Genomic DNA, 20,508 nt, shown 5'->3' with positions numbered 1-20,508 from the left:
ATTACAAGGATGTTGTTTGCTTTAATCAGTGATGACTTCCCAAGGACAGATGTGTGTATTTCTCAGGAGTATAGATTAGAAGCAAAATAGTAAGGGAGTAATGTAGCAGTGGTAAAGAAAATACAGCAAGAAATATAAGGTGACTGTATTCTGATAAATGTCTACCTGCAGATATGGAGAAGAGAGGGAAATGAAGATGTATGAAATATTTCTCCTTTAAGGACATTTATTCTTGAAAAGCTAAAGTTTAAGGAACTTCTGGATTTCCAAAAACATGATGGAAGGTGTTTGTAAAGCACATTGTCTCTCTTTTTAGTATTTACAGATTCCATATGCCCCTTAGACAAGCTAAATTTTGCCACACAAGCTCAATCCTACCAAGGTTCTTATTTGCATTCAGGACTCCTATGGAAGCTAAAAAACAGTTCTCTCTTCAAAGGAATACTCTTAAATATCTCATGTGCCATTCTAAAAGGAATATATTATGTCACAAGTTTGATACAGAAAATGAAATAAGAATGAAAACAAGCCCTTGCCACTAAAATCTCAAATACTTGTCTCAGAAAAGTTTTGATCAAACAATTTAGACCAAATAACTAATAATATCCTGGATATGTAGTTTTTAAACATAAAAGATGAGAATTCACTTAGTAATAATGAATAATAAATTTCAGTTCAGAACCACTTCAATTTGTCATTTGCTGTCTCAACAGTGGTGCTATGCTAAGCCACTTTCATGTGTGCGTATAGGAGGAAGGGATCTCTGGTATGAAACCAAACCCAAGTTAAGAAATGAAACCACTATAAGCTTGAGCTACCATCTACTGCTATAAACTAAATTACATTTTTAGACATTTATTTATGAATAAAATAAATAATATTCTGAGTGGAATTACAGGCTAATGCTCAATGAACATGGATTTATGTCAGCTTCTGCTTTAATTAAAACATATTTGCCATTTAGCATTAGGGGACTGTGAAAGATCATGAGTGAACATATGGATATTGAATTAGGTTTCATATTTTTACAATGCAGAAATTACTCAAGCCCATTATAAACTCACCCACTATGCCATTCCAATCTCTAAAGATACTATGTGTGTTCTGAAACAGCATGACTTTTTCTTTGAATGTTATATATTGTATTTCCTTTGAGATCTACAACAGCATAATCCATCTTTTCCTATATTTCTCATTAAATTATTTTTTACTTATTGAACTCATGAAAAAATTATGCTTTTATTTTCCTTACCTGAAAATGTTTATGTTTTCCTATATAATTATAACCTCTTTTAACTTCAAAATTTATTCCAGAATAGATTTCCCAAGCACTTTTCTGGGTACAGTGTATTACAATGGCTACCACTGAAATTCACTATACAATTACATGTAATATTTTCCCTAAAATAGAATATGACAAAATGAATATTTTGATCAAACTTTTGCTACTAAACTAAAACCTTTGCTTCTGCATCACAGTAGTTGTGCTGAAATTTTGAGTAGGTTACCCACTGTAAGACCTCTTAGAATGGTAGAGGATAAATACAACTCAGTGGCTACTTAATAGGAAAGGACTCCTTTGAACAGTCTTTCATAAACTCAGGTCTTGTCAACTGTGGTTTTCCAAAAGAAGAATCATTCCCATTTATAATAGAATTATTTCACTGTTCTGATAAATAATTCTGACATATACTAAGCATTAAAATAAAATAAACCTTTAAAATAAAAGCTCTCCTTTTCTTAAATTGTTAATTCTCAGATATTCACTTATTTTTTCTCATAATAGCTTCGCTTAATAGTATCTTTCTTCATTTATAATACTTTAGAATACGACCATGGCAGAACATGGGATGACCAAATAGGACAATGTTTCCTTTCAAATATATGATAAAAAAAACCAAAAAAAACCAAACCAAACTCAATCCATTCTCCCCAACAAAATAAAAAGAAGAAGTAAAAATTTCACCTTTAGGGGAGTGAGGGTAATAGGGGAGTAATGACCTTTCTACCTTTGGTTTCTAGAATAATTTGAACTTCCTGGAATGAACCAGAATATCAGTATCATCTGCTTTTACAGTGAAAGTATTGAGAAAAAAGTGCATTTTTCAAAGTTTGTATGAAAATGGTTTTTTTCCTCTTGTGTCCATCTCCATTTATCACTCATATAGTTTTGCCAGTAAATATTTAATTCCTTGCATATTAAAGTAAGATATCAGAAATTTTCCTTATGTTTGAAAAGAAAGAATGCTTCAGCATTTTTGCTCTTGTTAAGCATACACTTAGGCTAAATACAAACTGATTTTGCCATTTTTCTCACTATTCAAAGCATTTTCTCGTTATTCAAAAGTTTTCATTTGTATTGCACAAATAAAAGCACTAAAATAAGAACTCAAAATTTAAATACATTTGAAAGTAAAAGTGGAAAAAGAGATATCAGGAATATTGAAGGATGCAAATAGTATAGGTGGCTATTTTAGGGTGCAAATAGTATAGGTGGCTATTTTAGGGCTTGAAAGTAGATACAAGAAGTGTCTCTTGTATAACATGTTTAGTATTTCTTTTAAATGCTTTTAATATTTTTTTTAAATGGCTTCTGATTTTGAATATAAGAATAGGTCTTCTGGTCCCACAAAGAAGAAGATACAAATAATACATATTTTCCTTTCTGATTTAAGAAGAGTGATTTGCATAAAATATTTTCTGTGAGCAACTTTTTTAAGAATTGAAGAATGGCTAAGAAAGTGCACTTGTCACAAGCCCTTTCTTCATTATTTTTTTTATATACATTGCCACAATATCTTCACCTAATAAAATAATCTCCAGGCCAATAAAACTCATGATCGTTTCTCTTACCAGCAATTGTGTGGTTGCCAGCTTCGATTTAGTTCCTTTTACCCTTTCAGAAGTCTTTCAACAGTTGCTCAGCGTGCATCTTCACTGCTTTCCTCTTACTTCTTCCACATATGAAAGATATACAATTCTGAAGCAGACATTAACTTTCCTCCTCATATCAATCATTCACTTCCTATTTTCCATCCAAATATGTTATGAAACTAAATTAGGTATTTTCAGAATTATATTGGGGAAGATCTTTGTACTTTTCACAATGAAAACACTACAGCGTGCTAATATTTAGCTTGAAAATCAAATTCTCCTCAAAGTAAGGAAAAGATGCCATGTACACTCAAGAAAATAAATAATTTAATTCCTGAAAAGACTGCTTAGTATATTGTGGTATCATTCAGTATTAAGCCTCCTAGTTATAGTCATTGAATGAAAATTATATGAGAGTTCTGGGAAGCACTAGAGAGTTATGCTGTAGACCATGTTCTGCCTTGGATCACTGCCCAAAACACTGCTCATCTTTGACAGTATTAAAGTCTGGTATCTTTTGAACAGGCTGCAGCAGGAACAAATACCGTGCACAACTGCTGTGCTGTGATTACAAGCTTTGCAACAGTGAAAGCATTTCTTTTAAAACTCGCAAAGCTAGAGAGGATGTGAATGTGCACATTACAATTCGTCATTCTGCTCCCTGCCATTCCTCCCAGCTTCCAATTCTGACATGATAGCAGCTGTTAGAGACACCATGCAGCTAGAAAATCATATAACTGGAAGCTGGAACCTCAGCTTTCAAGTATCACAAAGCACTACCCTCCAGTTCTGTGGCTAGTAAGGTTTCGTCTGCTGAAATCATGTGGGAGTGAAAAGCAACAAATGGTGATGGTAATCTGGTGACATGAGGGTTTTGTTATCTTAGGACCTTCCATGTCTGATAAAAAAAGTACAAGGGCTCTCAGGACCAGCAAAATTATCTTATGTATGCAAACAGCAGGGGGAAAGCTCTGGTGCCAAAATGGCAGTAAAGCTGGCAAAGACAAAAGTAGTGAAAGAGTAAAGCAGTTAAAGATGAGGTAAAACACCTAAAAAAAAGTAGATAAGGTAGAGAGCATGCTTATTTTTTCCTCTTGTCCATTTTTTGTAACATTGTTTTATCTACTTAGCAAAGTGTCAGGAAAACAAATTGGTATTTGCTGAATACCATTCACAGATCTGGTAAAAATTAACAATAATTCCTTTCCAAGTTTTATGCCTGAAAATTTCCATATCTCAATTACAATATTGATGCACCTAATTCACAGTGCATTTCAGGATAAGTTGACCTGTTACCTACACACTCATTTGAAAAGTCTGATTTTAGTGTCTCTGGGTTACAACAGTGCCAGGACAAAATCCATAATGAAATGACTGTGTTTCTACTGTCTGTTTCTCTGGTACTCCTCTAGCATCCAGAACCATTGCATCAGAAATGTCTGAGGATCTGTTCCTACTTAGTATTGTCAGGATTCTCTTATTGTCCTACTGCCCAGCAATTCAGATAACCAATTCTGGATCCAGACAATGCACTTATTGTCCTCAGTATGCTTGGAAATGGTTTCCAGGTTTAGCTGTTACCATTTCAGGGGTCGAGGTGAGACTGATTATCCTGTGCTTTCCCATCTCCACCTTCTGTCCCTTTCTATGCAAAAGGCTGTGCAAACTGCTGCCTCAGTTTGCTTCTTCTGTTATCCTTGCTCTCACCCAGGCTTCAGTGACTCCTATTTCTCATGTTTGGCCAACAACAGTGCCATGCTCAGCTCATCTCCTCCCTTCGCGATTCTGTAAATCTCATTCACGCCCTTGTCAGCTCTCTGTCTGTGAGTGGAACAGTCCAAGACACTTTTCTTGCAGAGCACCCAATACCTTCACCTGACCCATTCAGCAGCTGGAACATGCACAACTCTTGTTTTACTGCACACTTATGCTTAAAAGGTGAAAAAAACCCAAACAACAAAACCCTCCAAACATATATATATTAACATGGTATATTAGTAGCTCCAATTGTATGTAATTGAGTTTAATTTCACATCCTCTGCAATTTTACTTATAACTTCGAATGATAGAAAGGATCTTATATCTTGAACATTCTTTCTTTCAGTAACAATACAGAAATCTTGCATTTTTTTCTTCTTTTTTGATAGATTAATTTTGTTACCATTATAATTCTCTGTTGCTTTGCAATTCCTTGTATTTTCAGATCTCGAAATTTTTTGTTACTTCCAAGATTAAAATTTTCAAGCTAATCTTTAGATACCAGTAAATTGCTACTTTTCAAATATATATATAATAAATAAAAAAGGGTATAGTTCTATTTTTGTCATTAAAATCAATAGAATACTGGATTGACATGTTATGAAGCTCTTCTCTGACCAGCAACAGAATCAAGCTTTCTGCTATATTTTTAAACCAGGCATAGAGGATTCAATGTATTATCTTTATTTCTTGAAAATTATGAATCACAACAGGGGATTTAGAGTGAACATCATTCTACTGGGATCAGAAATATCAAAACCAGTTTGAGAATATTGTCTACTTGGTAGATTTTCTTAGATTTTAGGAATTTTTACAGCATTTTATAGGAGATATAGAAGATCCATAGAATATGCAGAATTCAGAGGCCCATACATGAACTATGCTAAATTTAAAGACCATAAAAAGTTAAACCAAGCAAGCTAGTTGTTTCATCATGTGGTTCTGAATTCTGCTCATATTTGTATGTGCTGGATTTGATCAGTTTTGTGCCACTATAATTACATTAACCGCATAAACTGATGTACAAAGAGTATTAGAATTATTCACTGTGAGATTGCAATAATGAGATGATGAGTGACTTTGCCATTTTGGTAAAGTAAAGCAGCTCATCTCTTTCAAGTTATATTAGATAGAAAACTGAGCATATTACAATCATACATGAAAATAGAGACTTTTGTAACAAACACATGTATGTGTTTAAGTTAATTTACCGCTGAATAAGAAGAGGTATGAACATAGCATTTAATTGTTCCTAAACCTGATGGGAGAAATATATTTTTCCCCTGAAAACTGTGAGAGAAACAGTACTGACAGCTCAGTGTTGATGTATTTCTAACATTTGTAGAACTATATTCACAAAACTAATATAAATCCTGAGCATACACAAATAATTTCTGTGGAACAGCTTTTTTACCATTAGTAAGAATTTCTAAGTTTTCATAAGCCTCCCCTCCTTATAACCTAGAAATTTAGAAACAACATACAAAGAATATGAATAATCTTAGCTCAACTTTAACTTTGCAGTCTTTCAGTTTGGCACAACTATCACTTGGAAATTTTTTATGAAAAGTGCAAGTGTACTGGAAAGGAAAGAAGCTCTTTAATGGCACTGTCATCTGCAGAATGAAGCACTTAAAGTGCCTCTAAGAGGAACACATTTGCATTCTCCAAGTGTGCGATGCTGTTTTACTTAAAAAATCTAATATCTGGGGAAAAAACAGACTTCGGCTATGCAGCTAGAACTCTTAACACTGTATCTGATTTTCTCTATTAGTTTTCTAAATTTTGGAACACAGCTGAAACACGACTACACAAATGAAAAAATAAGCGCCAAATATTTTACAGGTAGTAGTAAAGAAGCACAAGACGAAAACCCCCACAAATGCTGACAGACCAGTGTTGACAGACCATCCTTTCAAGAAACAATTTTGCACATCATCATTCAGGATTTCTAAAGATGATAGTTTAAAATCAGTGAAGTGACAGTGATATAATTCAGTGAAAGGAATCATCAGACTGTCAGCATTCAGAAAAATCAGAAAAAACTCATACGGAAATAACTAAGTTCTGATCTTCTGATTAGTTATAGACAAGTAGATTATAAATAATAATTAACAGGAGTTGAAGTGGAAAACTTTTGAAATATCCCACTTACAAAAATAATAGCTTTTTTAGTTATCCCATTGTTTTTCAGTGAGAACATAGTGTTTCTTTTTTTGAAATCAAAAATGGCCTTAAAAAAGTTTTGAAATAATATCTCTGTAATTGTCTCTGTAATTAAAATTGATTAGTGTAACACTGGACTCCAACAAAATTCCGCCTTATGAAAATACATAAAAATGGAAGCTTCACAACTCTTGTAATTTTTGCTGTGTGCTCCAGTTTCACACTACTTAGCCTGTTTGGCACCCATATTGCAATATTGCTTCTTGTATTCCACACTTTCCCATCATCCCTTCCAAAGATATTTCATTTTTCATGTCTTATGAAACAAGCTTTAACTAGCCTCCTCAAAAGGAATATGACTCCAGAATATGGAAATAAATCTTTGAAACACTTATGAAAATAATTAATCATTCAAATGACAGGTTTCCAGGCCCTTCTGCGAAGTGCATTATTGCTTATAAATCCCAATACTTGGTCATACATCACTTTTTAATTAATGTTCCTCTTTTATACTACTTTCCACATTCTCTTTTTCTATTTCATCTATTTGTTTTGAATATATAACTTAACTTTTGAATTATCTTTAAGTCATATGTTTTGCAGCAAATTGAAGCTTTTTGGTAGATCAGTGCTGGGTAGAAGTATTATCTTTTCATTTAGATATCAAACCACAAAAATTTTAGTGCTTCTGAAGACTTTAAACTTCTCTATTTAAACCTTCAGTGCAATATACATATTTGTGAATTGGTTTTCAAAATAAAGCACCATATAATCAAAAACTGATCTCTGTGTGTCAAGTAAATAGTTTTGCTTAAATATTGAAAATCTGTACTTCCTCATATTCCAAATATTGATTGTATGATTTGCTCATGTTTAGTCTAGTGACTGCAAATGAAGAAGTTTTACTTCTGAAAAGTAACTTCAGTCCATCTACTGCTGTGATGGAATGATGCCACACCCTGGGGAATTTTCTCAAAAAATCGTAGGTTTTGTTGTGTGAGACTTATAAAATTTTAATGATGGTCACTGCAGATCTGTAATGATGCTCCAAAAATCATCCATGGTTTTTGTTTGCTTCTATGTCTTTAAACACACCTCCAGTGTGGGCAAAATCTGCTCCTTAAAAGCATCTCAGGAATTTCTTTGAAGAAAAATTAGTAACATACATTAATATTTTTTTGCAATTGACAGTAAATGCAAAGCACACCAGGAGGCTTTCAAGTATGGAACTGATGGATGGCAAACATGCTACCCTAAAAAAAAAATGTATGTAATGTAAGATTTAACTTTTTGGAAATTTTGTTGAAAGAAGCTATATAATAAAATTTCTTCACATTGCTATGTGAAAACTAGAAGAAAGTGATTCTTCTGGTCCCCAGAATAAAACATATCTGAAATATGTGCTACGAAGTGATAAGCACAGCTAAAAGATTTAATTAAAGCTCTCAGGAATAAAGAAAAGAGCTGCTGACACAGAAACTGTCATGACAAATTATCTTTTGAGCAATCTTTAAGAACCAGAAAATGCACAGTTGACTGCAGAAAATGTTTTAAAATTCTTACTGAAGACCATTAGCTAATCTCAACCATGATACACATTTATACTATTCAGCATAAAGTCATGCATTCAGAAAAGCTGAAATTTTAAATGATGTGTAAAAAAGAAGTGTATTTCTTTTAAAAAATATTTTGCAACGAGTATGGTTCTTTAAAAACTTCTGTAAAATCACATTTCAAGACTATAATATTTACTATCTTCAGTAAAGCACTTTGCTGTTTAATTACAAGCTAGTAATCTTAATAATCATTCTACAAATGGTATGTCTGTTTAGTGACAGAACAATTTAAGGGAAGATTAGCAACTCTTTTCAAGAACATTCATGGTGACAGTCTATATTTAAGGAAATCATCCCATACTTCAGGTTAGGTTTCAGACTAATACACTGGTTATCTCTACTGTACATATGAATTCAATTCTATTGAAAGAAAAGATGTTATTGGCATCATTAAGAAGGTTAAGAAGATAGTATATTCACATATTGAAATCTAATTTTTTGCTGCCTTAAAAACTGTTAGTGATTTAGCCAAACTCTTACTCCACTAGTGACCTAATAATTTCTAAATAATAGATTGAAATAAAAAGGATGCATCTTGCTCATGAAATCATATCTCCAGTTTTTCCTATTGGAACATTTATAGGATGATGTCAAAACGTCAGTGCTCACAGGGGTGGATATTTAGTGCAGACACAAAATCCAAAAGAATATAATGTAAGAAAAAGAAACGTTAAGATAAATAAACTCTATACACTTCTAATATTGAAGGTAATCAGGAGAGTTTAAAAATATCCTCATATATTGAACTTTTCCAGGCCTATAAGAAGCAATGTGGTTGATGCTGTGGATGTTACAATATTGTCAGTCACAATGGAAAAAAAGAAAAAAAAGAGCTTGAATTGTTGGATTACTAAATCTTTTTTTCTAGTACAGAAATTTACTTCTGTGCTGACATTAAATCACTGACACAAAGAGTTTATCAACTTTGAATGCTTTAAGTGAAACTTCCTATGAGAAGGGCTAAATGCAGACAAGCAGGCTATAGTTCCAGCAGGTCATTGACCAAAGACTCTTGCTTGGCTTTCCAATTTAAGAGAGAGGACAAACACAACTGTACTGTAGTAAGCAACTCAAACAACATAGTAACTCTCCTTCTGTTATGTTCCTTTAAATATTAATAAATATTCACCTTTCACCATCTCCTTACGTTTGCTTCTTTGTAAGTTCTATTGAACATCAGAAAATGAAAATTAGTGATAAGAACTTTTTAGAGACCTATGCATGCAAAAAACACACTAGTATCTTATTAAACACCCACTCAAAATCAGCCTGCATTTTTAAATTTTAGAAATATCAAACAAAAACATTTTTCACAAATGTATTTCTCAGTTTGAAAACCTATAAGTGAAAGATTTCAAAAAGATCAGTAACTTAGCTAAGAAAATTTCTAGTTAAATGATAAATATAGAATAATTTAAAAAGAATCAAAAGTTACTATTTAATTTCCTTAGTTGATTTCTTAATTGAATTAAAGGCCTGGGCAAATGGGTTTTTCCATCTGCATCTGACAAAAAGTTTCTCATAGACTTTATGAATGAAAAAAAGTCATTCCAGGTCATAATAAATTTGTCATAAGATAAATTCATCTCTGGTGTCAGTTTAGAAAACACATTCAATTTGAGAATGAGGGACATAAAAATATATGTAATTATGAGTTTGAATTATCTGGAACGCTAATTCTAAAGCTATAGAGAAACAATATTAGTATTTCCTTATTTTGCAGAAGCTAATAACATCAGGATGCTGTACAATTTGTATTTTGCCAGGAATCTTTAAACTGGTAAAAGAAGTATTCAAGGTCTTGTCTTTACAAGACCTTATATACCTTTACAACTCTTATATATCACTCAATATTCTTTTCCCACATTCATTTTGCACAAAACAATGTAATAGCTCATGTACATTGAAATAATATCCTTGTGATTCCTGGCTGCCACTTTGGTATAGCAAAAATATGAATAATTTAAGCTCTAGATTAGAAGAAGGTTGGCTGTGGGGCTAGAAGTTTAGAATGAATCAATTCCCATGAAGTGACTCATTTCCCAAGACCCACTGGTTCAGAGCTCTTTGAATTGTCAACTCCACTATGAAAAAGGGGTATGTCCATTAAAAAAACCCAACCAAACACACACACACACACACAAAAAAAACCCACCAAAAAACCAAAAAACAAAAAACAAAAAAACCCACAAACCCACCCAAAAAAACCCACCAAAAAATAGAGCAAAACCAAAACCAAAAAAACAAAACCAAAACCAAAACCAAACAAATACCAAAAAATCAACCCCCCCCAAGAACCCCACAAACCTTCCCCCCCCCAAAAAAAATCAACTCTATATCCTTCCAAGCTACTTAGTATCTCCACTGCAGAGACGACAGCATCAAATGCAATTCTTCACAATCTTTATTAAGGGGAAAAAAATCCTTTTTGAGACCAAACTTTCAAATAAAATTTCCACTTTGAATTTGATACAAACATAAAAGTTAAGCAAAGTTGCTGAGGTTACAATATATTCATTTGTAGCCGTAATTTAAGGCTCTCCTGCAGGACATAATGCTGTAGCATGCATGCCAATCATATTTTACATCTTTCAGCTTTGCCTGTTCCAAGTCCCAGGTATCTAGCTGTATGTAATTGAAGCCTTCACCTTTTGTCACTCCCTGAATCTGCTTAAATAAATTTTTATTTTTAGAAGAATGCATTATTGAAATGATTACTACAATACTTATTCTAAAGGTTTGTTTCTTAAAGCTGTTGGTGAGTTAATAAATTATATAATTTTTAATTAGTTTTTTTTATTTCCTCTGTGTGTGTAAATATCTAAATATGATCTAATTCTCATTGAAAGCTTTTATGCATTAAACAGAAAAGATGGAAAAGAAAGCAAACTCAGAGTAATTAGTATCTGAATATTGGCTGAATATTTGATGGCTATTCGGGAAGGCAAGTTCTCAGTGAAAGAAGGTTAAACTGCATCAAATAAGAATACTGCCCCTGTAAGCATCTGAATAATTCATTTTTCATATAGTCTGAAACCTGGAACCTTATTCTCAGATGTCAAATTTCATTTTAAGAAATGAAAATTTTATATATTCTTTTCAAACTGTTCTTCCATGGAGATAACTCATATACTTTCAAGAGAGAACTGAGTTACACTGGATAGCTGCCTCGTAAGATCACAGACTGGAGGTTAGGAAGTCCCTTGATACAGAAAAACCATGTACTTTATTTCTTTCAATTCTTTATAAAGTTAATTTTATTCAGTAAAGATGGAGATATTGATCAGTTCAGTCAGAAACATCATCTGCCTTCTCCTTCTCCTCCTCCCTTCCTCTTGGAAAACATACTGTTACTGGCAGAAAGACAGCCATTTTGAGTGGATAGAAGTGGTACAGAACTCCAGAATTTATTCTTCACTGAGGACAGGGAAAAAATGTGAAATTCAAATTGTGGAGGAAATGTATGATGGAAAGGTAAGACTTATGGGTAGGCTCGTCTCTTGCCTCTTGCTACAAAACCCATGTAATTTTGTGATTGCAAAAATCAAACTTCTCATAAGCCTAAAGGCAAAGAACTGACACACCCAACTTTTTGATGGACCAAAATTTTATTTAAAATATGGTCTTACATACATGGTTGAGAGTTGCATCCCTACTCACATCTGCCCTGTTAATCACTCTTTCTGCACCTAATCTCCCTCTGTCTCTTCCCCTACTATCTGATACTCTTTGGTTTGCCCTTCCTGTTTTACCTCTGCCCCCACTTCCTCCACTGTGCATTATGTCAAGCCCAGTCCTATCACAATCCTGGACTCCTAAACCCCATCAAGCTCGGTGGAGTGGATTGTGATAAGGTCCAAAAGAAGTGGAGTGGTGACAGAGGGCTGATAAAGGCCCACGCGGGCTATTGAGCGTTGGCAATTCCAGAGCACCCTTATTGTCCGAAGGGAGCCGGCGACAGAACACAAAGAACAAAGGAATGCAAGCCTTTTTAAAGAGGGGTGGTACAAAAATCAGGAACCAATCAGTAACTTTCAGGGGTGGGGTATGGGATCACACTCTAGGGGGAGAACCAATCAGAGAAAACACAAAGGTGTGATTTGAACATGTTGCCAAATTGGGACAGAGTTGGGGAGAACATTCCAGAACTGGGAGGTGGGTCTGGGATGATGGACATGGGGTGGGCGTGGGATAACAGTTGGGTTTGACAGACGTGGGGGCTGAACCATGGATGGGGTCTGGGGGAATAAACCATTTTTCAGGGGATACCACACAGTCTTGCTGACCTTTGCCCATCTGAGCATGTGGATGTCAGAGGGGGAGTGCTGTGCACACAGAGCAGGACCTGCCTCAGAACACTGCAGCTTCCACAGGTTCTCTGCAGCTGGAAGAATAAGTTCTAGTGAATATTATATTACCTCATGATTCAGGATCGATGTACACCAGGTAGACTGAAAAGCTATGAAGCATTTTGCTTCAAAACTCTTAATGAGTCTCCAATGCTGGAAATTGATTTCTGCAGGCTTCATCAGAATATTCCACATTTTAACAGGGCATAAGGCATGTATCTGACAGCAGAACAATCAGTTTACCTGATTTGAAGTCTCAGCTCTAAAGCACTGTGAGTCAAAAAGTTTAAACTAGGTATGATTTCAATGTAAGCAAATATATGTGTTTTCATGAAGTCTGCACCCATATCTAATCTATCTATCTCTATCTCTATCTCTATCTCTATCTCTATCTCTATCTCTATCTCTATCTCTATCTCTATCTCTATCTCTATCTCTATCTCTATCTCTATCTATCTCTATCTCTATCTCTATCTCTATCTCTATCTCTATCTCTATCTCTATCTCTATCTCTATCTCATCTCTATCTCTATCTCTATCTCTATCTCTATATGAATTCTACTAAAATCTGATTGGAAATAATTGAATGATCAACTTGTTTAATAAAAAATATTGACTTTTTGCCCTAATCCTGGATTTAAGTGTTTTATGCATCCTTTTCACAATTTGTTTGTGTATGCTGACTCTGTGCTTTTATTTATGTGAAGTTCAAATCTCTTTTTAATCTTACAAATGCATTTGCAATTGTACTCATTAGTAGCAGTGGTGCACAGGCTTGAAAGGCACTTGCTAATTTTTACAACAGAGGTTAGTTGGGATAAAGATGTTAGGAACTCAATTCCTAATACTGATGCATTGTTTTTGGGAAGATTCTCCATGTTCTTGGTGATACTATTTTCTTTTCATTCATTTTATCCTCTTTTAAACAGACACATGTTGAAATGTGCTGCCAGTCCATCCTGTTTCTCCACTGCTTCTGGCAGTTCTTACAATGCAAATACATCAGCAGCTCCAGACTACTGTCATTCATGGTTGTTGTGCTGTAAATGACAACAGCTATCACATAAGTTGATAACATTCCATATAGTAACAAACCTCACTTTTTTTTTCCTGGATAGAAATGTGGTACCTTCTAAAACTGCTACCTAAGGTCATTAAAATAATACAGTACTGTTAGAAAATACAGGTTTAAATTACTTTAGCACGTGTCTCGCAATTTTTTTTCTATGGCCTCACTGCATTGAACTAGTATTTTGATATTTCTTTGAGCTTGGATTTTCCAGTTACAAGATTAAAACACTCATTTTCCTTTATATGATTCTTTTCTTTTGCCTCTAATGGAAGGAAGGAAGGAAGGACTATTCTCTCAGTTTTCCTCAGGCTAGATCTATAAAGACAATGTAGACATTATTTTGCTGTCACAGATGACATCAATCTGCCTGTAGATTAAATAAAAGAGAATCCCATACTACAGAAGGTTAAATACTGGAGGAGATGTAAGAAAGGTTTTCTGAAATACTAGTTGTATTCAAACTGCTTTTGCCCCAAAGAATGGAACCCATTTAGTTTTATAAACAAAAAATATGTATGCTATTACACGGTGGGACATGAAACTTGGAGTCAGTGGTCACTCTAGGGAAAGTCAAAACAAAGATGAAAAGAAAATTAAAAAGGCATATAAGAATCATGGGGAGAGCATCTCAGAATGCTTTTAAAGATATATTTCCAAACAAAGAAGAAAGTTTGGACAATATAAATTTTGGATTAATGCAACATACAACCATACTTTGGAACACTGGCCTCAGGGGCCATTACAGAGAGATGACTAAGTTATCTGCCAGTTACAGTGTAAATCTGTTCACTACAGACATGAATACAGTCTAATGATGCATACGGTCTGAATAGTACTTTATTTTCTTCATTCATATTAATTTGAAGCTTACAGAAACTTCAGGAAGGTAATACAAACCAAATCAGAACAAAAGATAAAAAATCAGGGGCTTTAATGTACAAAGAAATTGGTAAGACCACCTGAGGACCAGGTCAACACTCCTTCGTACTCTAACAGCAGGAGTCACCAGTGCATATCAAAAGGGGAGAGGAGATGGAGGAGCTACTGGTTATGATGCCTTGCTTGTTTCATCAATTTGCCTTTGGCCATAGAGCAGATGTGCACTCTGAGCAGTAGCTGTTAAAATATATCATGGAGATGACCCTACTGAATGTAATGCTCATCTCTCTGCAGAGCCAGCTACTGAGATTCCAGCTCTACAAGGTGAGAAAAAGGCACAGCCCAGGAAAAGCAGAAGTGCTGTCAGATGCAGTAAACCAACTTCAGAGCACCACACAGATGGCACTTTTGAACAGACACATGATGCTGTATCCTTGCTTCTAGGTCTGGGAAGCAGCTGAGACCCAATGAAGCTTTGACCTGTGGAAAGGTTCTACATGAAACACAGAGCTCATAAATGTTGTAATAACATATTTAGGAAAGGAATTTGCAAGAAAGGGTTATTCACAAAACTCTGACATGAAATAGTGATAGTGTATCATCATATCTATTACTTAAAAAAAAATCAACCAAGAAAATTTATTGGTAGCATGGTTTATTCTTCATTATTCTCTGCCTCCGTTATTCTCCTCATAGTTACTCAGTAACATGCAATTTTAAATATAATAAACATTTTTTTCAGAGAATTTTATATGATGGATTTCAATTTACTAAAATTACTTAACCTCCATTGATTTAGTCATATGTGGAGTTGTTATATCTTTGCAGAAGTAACTAAAATGAAATGTCTTATTAAGAGAAATTATGACCTGATTAATTAAAGAATCCCTTAATAATAATGAACCTCATTTCATCAGGTTCCCCACTTCAGCTAGAGTGTTATTGATTTAGAATACTGCTCTTATGGTTTTACCCATGTATTGCCATGGAAGACTTGGAATAGTTAATGTCACAATTAGAGGAATACAAAAATGTTCTGATAATTTGAATAGAAATATTGTTGGAAAACAACTGGCAGTGTGATGGCCAAGAATCATTAACAATCTGGTGCTTATTTTTGAACAGGTGTACAATTTAATTATCAAAGCCAATGGGCAATATTAATGCCAATTTTAGAGATGCAAAATACTGCTGAAGGTTCTGAGCCAACGAGCAAATAAATATCTCATTTCAGTCAGACAATCTAGGATAATCAGGAGTAGTCAACAGTGCTGTGGAAAATACTGCAGGCAAGGAATAAAAATGGTACTTCAATTCTTTGTTGCAAAAATAAGCAACACTTGGCATACAGACACATTCCTGCCAAAGTATTTTGCCCTTCATTAGCTCCTGAGACAAATCCAGATCTCATGCAGAATAACAAGGGGCAAGATCTAAATAGATAAGATCCGCATAAGCACTACATGCTATTATTTGGATTATTTTCCATGTTTATGTAATTGTTATAAGTCACAAGCTTCTAGAAATTTTGGCTAAGAATATTTTTTCCGAGAAAATATATAGCTCTAGATGATGGAATTTGCTTACTGTATAAGGGAAAAACATTTCTAGATGCTGAAATGAAAGAGCTCTTACTTGCAAACCCCATTATTTTTTTACATATACCATTACACTGTAAAGAAAATAATTTTTAGTTAACACATTTTTGAAAATTTCTGGTAGAAATAATATTAGTAGCTTTGTATATTATCCATACCAAAAAAGAAGTGCTACTAATAAGGGAATAACCTGTTTAAATTATTTCCTCAAGAAACAAAAATCTTATTACAAACATTCTTCCATCTTAAATTTTTAAGATTCTTTCAAATTTCTACCTTATGTTGTTTATAATATGTTAAATATTTTTGTACACTTTTTAATAATTTATTTAAAAAGAAAAACCTACCCTCTCCAGTCTAGTTTCATATACCAAAGTCAAAATCATTATTTTTACACAGAGTGTTTTTCTTAAATGTATGTCTTAGTCATGTTCACAGCGTAGAACTAAATCTTCATCTAATGGATCTAAAATTTGTATTTGAAAGCCTCACTGGAGTTTTGGGGATTAAATAACATGAAATGTTTGCCTTTTGCATTTCGGCTTAATAAAAAATATAGATCCTCTGGCTTTTATGGGCCAGACACATGGCACTCCAAAGACCCAGGCAAGATATAATAAATGTAAATGACCAACCATTTGAACCAGACAGCGTGGGTCATTGTTCTGAGGTCTGCATGAGCTTTACATAAACAAGGATAAGTCAGCTGGACTAGGTACCCTGTGGTCTGTAATGTGATTTCCCTTTTGCCACCATAGTTGAATAACAACCAGTACTGAAGCTGGTAATCCATGGTATTAAAAAAAATTAAAAATGAAAAGAGGAAAAGACAGAGTGGGGAAGAGAAAAAAGACTAAGAGAGGGGAGGAGAGTGATGGGAGGGAAGAGAGCTTGAGGGGAGGAGAGTTTGAGGGATAAGAATGAGCTAATAATACTTCTCCCTTAGCAGCTCTCTATTTTTGCATTCTTGCCTTGATCTGGCTGAACTGTGATTTTTCAACTTTCAGGACACACTGAAAAAGAAAATTTCCCCTAAATGTTCAGCCATAGTATGTCTGTTCTAAATTTATATGGCTGGTGTGAAACGACTGCATCATTACTATACTTAATTTTTAAAACTAAAAATATTTGTAAGTGTATGTAGGTAAATAGTTGTTTCTACATGACTGCACACTGATCAATGAAACAAATTCTTTCTGTACATGATATTGTCACCAAAATGTTCCTTGAAAATATGTCAGAAGACAGCTGTCAGGTTAAAGACCAAATTATTTTTATAAGTTTGCCAAGGGTTTTATCTTCAACTGTTTGTCTAAAGTTCTGCAAATTTCCTACATACTTGAAAGATGGTTTGCAATCTCTTTCTGATAAAGTGCACTGACATAGTCCTCACCTAAGGAAAGCATCTCCTTCAAATCACAGAGAGAAAAAGATACAACCACAGGAGGTAGGAGGCATCTTAAAGATCTGTTTCAACTTCCCTGGCCTGGGCAGAGACATCTTCCGGTAGGACCAGGTTTTTCAGGGAACTGAGATTTAGTGACAGATTTACCTTTATCCCAGCCAGACAAGCGTGCTCAAAGGGAATCCCTTAAAAGTAAAATGAGACAAAAAGAGTATTACACCAAGGTGACAACCAGAGTTAGCCTTCTGTTCTCTCGTGACCACTCGGTTTACATCAAGGAAGGTTAGGGATGGTGCTGCCATTGATATTTATTAGTTTGTGTGAATATCTGCTCTTCATGGTCATATGCATATATCAGTTCCTCATATATTCAAATCACTTCTTGTCTACTATTGAATACTATGTATAAAAGAACATAGGAGATAAATTAGTTTTGGAAAACTTTGAAAGCTATTTCACAATCTAATGTGGCATCATGCCCTACATTTTTGTATAATTGTGAAATTTCTATCCCAATTTACTCATATTTCAGAAAATGGACTGTTTTCTTAAATAATTTTTTGAATTATTAAGAAATGCACTTCAAGCATTGAAGTGATTTGCTGTCACTTCACTGTCTGTTACTGACTGACACTGTGATTGACTAAAAATCTGAGACAGAAAGCCTTTCTAATATTGTTTTTTAAAATAAATATAATTTGCTATAGTTGTGCCACTAATTTCTCTTTATGCAAAATTATGTTTTATTTAAAAGACGGGAAAAAACCCAACTACCAAACATTAGGGACAAATCAGTTTGGTTTTATTATTGTTCACTTGCTGTTTTTATGGAAATAGACTACAGCCACTAAGTCCTAAGAGTTCAATCAAAATTTGATCACAAACCAAGAAAACCTGCTTTGTATTATCTCTATTATTGATAGCCTTGGCTGCAGTGATCACAAGACTCTGGACTCTGGGATCCTGCTGAGCACACGGAAGATTATTTCTAAGACAAAATTTTCTGGGTTTAGAAGAGGAAACTATAGCTTGCACAGGGTTCAGTTGGGAGGGATTCTGCAGGAAGCTTCCGTGGAGGATAAAGGAGTTACTGAGTAGTGGAACCTTTTTAGGAGCACTGTTCTGGAAGCACAAAAACAGTTCATGCTCTTTAAGGCAAAGCAGGCAAAGCTAGAGACTCCCTCGATGTAATTGCAAGCATCTGAGTCTGCTCAAATGCAAAAAAAGGAACATGCCAGAGATGAAAAAGTGCACAAACACACATTGAGAACTACAAGGGCATTGCCAGGGTATGCAGAAATGAATTTAGAAAGGCAACCCCTCAGCTCAAATTGAAATTGGCCAGAGATTTCAAAAATACAAAGTTCTTCAGGTATGTAAATAACAATCAAAATCAGAAGGAAAATATTAGCCTGATGTTAAAAAGGAGATCTAGAAAAGTAGATGTCCTCAAGAGTCTCTTTCCCTCTGCCTGTTGGCTTCCTGGCTTTGGGAACAAAAATCCAGGTTGATGAAAACATGGAGCCGCTGTCAGTGAAGGAGGAGTTGTGGGTGAATGACTACAGGAGCTTGATCCCTAGAAACTGATAAGCCCTGACATCATCTAACTAAGGGTGTTAAGGGAGCTGGCTGACACAAATGCCAGGCCATTCTCCACAATCTTTGAGAGGTCATGGAGGTCAGGGGATATCCTAGAAGAATAGAAGGAGGCTAATGTCACCCCCATCAACAAGAATGTCTTGGAGGATCCAGGAAATTACAGGCCCATCAAGCTTACTTCATGCCAGGGACAGTTAGGGAATGAATGCTCCTGGAAGTCCTCAAAAGTCAGATGAAGCAAGGAATTGGGAAAAGCCAGCATACGTCCACCAAGGGCAAATTGTGCTTGTCAAACCCAATCTCCTGCTGCAACAAAGTGACCTGTTTGGTTGATGTAGGATGAGTAGTGGATGTTGTCTACACCATCCAGTTAAATCCACCTAAACCCTTTATTCTGTAATTAACCACACAAGTTGCTTAATTGTAATATTTCTTTCTTTCTTTTGTAGAGTGGTTTTACCTCTTTTTCATGTTCTTTGTTATATTTTCTCTGTGTGTTACAATGGTGTTTATTCAAAATATTTAAAATCTTGTATATGAAGAACTTTGTAAGAGATTTCCCTTATATTTCTACATAACCTTAAATAAAATCTTTCTTCAATGTCCTGTCTTTAAAGGGTTTATATCTAGGTTTAATCTTTGTTCCAGGAACATTTTTCACAAGTCACATTATTGTTCAAGACAGATTAAAAATTTAAGTAAGAAACTTGAAACTTTTGGGGACCATAAGATGTTACTAGAGGATGGCAATAGTGGAAGTTAGTCAAGCAACCGGCAATATGTTCTCTCCCATTTTCTTAAGACCAAAAAATGCAACAAATTGGAAAAACCTTTTCTCATTATGAGATGCAATAATACTTCCATAACCTCAGAAGTGAAGGGAGCTGGAGGTTTGTTGTTTTTGGTGTTACAGAAAAAACTAACGACACTGACCAAAAAAGAAAAAAAAAAGTCTTCACCCAAGTAAATCCATTTGGCTCCAAATAAGTAATTCTCAATTATAATAACTTAGTAAGACAGTCTAGCAGTTTAATAGATGAGCACAGCTAATATATGAGAAAAAAGAAAAGACAACAACCCTAAGCCCAGCCTTCTCACTCAGCAGGCTGAGTGGTGTCACTCCTGACAGTAATTTTTCAGGGCTCTGTTACACACAGCACATCATTCTGTCTTTAGTTGACATTTGGGAATT

The 20,508-nt window shown here is 34.6% G+C and overlaps 1 protein-coding gene across 2 annotated transcripts in view; it reads right to left on the bottom strand.

Annotated features, from left to right (window-relative positions):
- Positions 1-20,508, bottom strand: part of CCDC102B (coiled-coil domain containing 102B) — a 134,989-nt gene that overhangs the window by 4,937 nt on the left and 109,544 nt on the right. The gene's annotated exons all lie outside the window — the stretch shown is intronic.

This window comes from Prinia subflava, chromosome 1, assembly GCF_021018805.1.
Source record: "Prinia subflava isolate CZ2003 ecotype Zambia chromosome 1, Cam_Psub_1.2, whole genome shotgun sequence".
In the NCBI taxonomy this organism is placed as follows: Eukaryota; Metazoa; Chordata; class Aves; order Passeriformes; family Cisticolidae; genus Prinia; species Prinia subflava.
This window is presented reverse-complemented; position numbering and strand designations above follow the sequence as displayed.